This window comes from Amphimedon queenslandica, unplaced genomic scaffold (assembly GCF_000090795.2).
Source record: "Amphimedon queenslandica unplaced genomic scaffold, v1.1 AMPQUscaffold_11296, whole genome shotgun sequence".
NCBI lineage: Eukaryota > Metazoa > Porifera > Demospongiae > Haplosclerida > Niphatidae > Amphimedon > Amphimedon queenslandica.
This window is the reverse complement of record NW_003548461.1, coordinates 1-1,626: the sequence shown is the minus strand read 5'-3', so window position 1 is coordinate 1,626 and position 1,626 is coordinate 1. Positions and strand designations below refer to the sequence as shown.

The 1,626-nt window shown below is 34.8% G+C and overlaps 1 long non-coding RNA gene across 1 annotated transcript; it reads right to left on the bottom strand.

The window, feature by feature from the left end:
* Positions 1-521: 521 nt before the first annotated feature.
* Positions 522-1,620, bottom strand: LOC109589460 (uncharacterized). Its single transcript, XR_002188710.1, has 2 exons — positions 1,536-1,620; positions 522-943 (listed from the first exon to the last, which is right to left on the bottom strand). It is a non-coding gene; the product is annotated as an uncharacterized LOC109589460 (long non-coding RNA).
* Between the last annotated feature and the right edge of the window lie 6 nt (positions 1,621-1,626).

Here is a 1,626-nt window from a genome sequence, read left to right as displayed (position 1 = left end):
GTGACGTTTATGATGAAACATGCGGTCTAGGTGATGGGTGTGGCCACGTGGCCGTTAAAGAGAAGTTTTTCTCAATGCTTTATGTTGTGTTGGGGACATTTTGAGTGCTCGTTATACGCAATAGAGAGGTGGTCGTTCTTCAGGGGTTGCCTTAACAGGCAAGTAAGTGTAGTTTGCATCCGGACCTGGACATTTGGCCGTTATATGATAGACGGCCGTTACTTAGGGGTGGTCGTTAAGCGAGGTTCCACTGTATATGATTTTATGATGATGTCATTAATTAGTTATGGTAGCTACAGCATTAAAGTATTCCAATAATAGAATATCAACAGAATGAAGTACATGTACATGTACAGGTAATGGAACTGACTGTACACATAACTGCATGTACATGTATCTATGAAGCTTGTCTCTTCCTATCTATTTCTCAATCTCTCTCTTATAAAAATTACTCTCCAGCTGTAGAATGACCTGGTTGTGTATCATTGTCATTTACTACTAGTAATTTCTACTCCTCCATTCCACTGGATATCACTATGAGTGGATCTAACCTCTTGAGAAATGCAACAATAATAATAATAATAATAATAATAATAATAATAATAATAATAATAATAATAATAATAATAATGTTATTAAAGCAATAAGACAAGCAAACAACACGAGTAGTTCCAAGAAAGAGAGAGAGAGAGAGAGGAAGAATGATAAAGAGTATATTATAATCACAATATCAAGTCATAATTATTATTATTAATTATTATCAGTGGGTATTATTGTGTACTTATTATCAGACAACGGTGCTTTGGGTGTTAGCAGCTGCCGATAATTCAAAATTAATCTTAGCCCCACCCCCTCCTCCTCCCCCACTGTGATTAGACCCAAAGGAATGGATAGAGTTACGATCCTCACCACCAGAAGTTAGATCATCAGCACTAGCAGATACCTTTAAAATAAAAGAACAATAATCTCTATCACTGCCTTTATGAATGTAGCATCTTGTCAATGGGTTTTCAAGGTGCTCCAAGATTTGGCCAAAGTCCCCATACTTTGTACTGGTACAGGGTATTTTGTCAAAAATTTTTAGGAGAGAATTTTTAATTTTTATAATTTTTTCTGATACATATACAAGTTCTTATGTTATGTAGAAAGTTTAAGATGATTCTGATCAAGTTTGAATTTAAAAAAAATTTTTAAAGTTGCTCGAAATTGGGTCAAAGTCCCTGTACTATAGTACAGGGGCATTGGCCAAATTTCGCCAAAAATAAAAAGTTGAGAATTTTCCATTTTTATAATTTTTCCTTATACATATACATGTTCTTATGTTGTACAGGAATTTTGAACTGATTCCGATCAAGTTTGGATCTTTTACGAATTTTTAAAGTCGCTACAAAAGCCATATGCTATTATAAGACTTTTCAGCTCATGAAGCATAATATTTTTTAGCTCACTTAGCATGCTTTGTGGGAAACCCTGATGTCCTTATCCTTATTACATGTACATGTATATTATAGAAGTTTTATTTATTTTCCACTCACTTTAAAATAATTTGGTGTCAGACCATCAGCTGACGAATCAGAACCAGGCGACTGACGGAACATTCTTGATGTGGGCGGTACTCTCACGTCA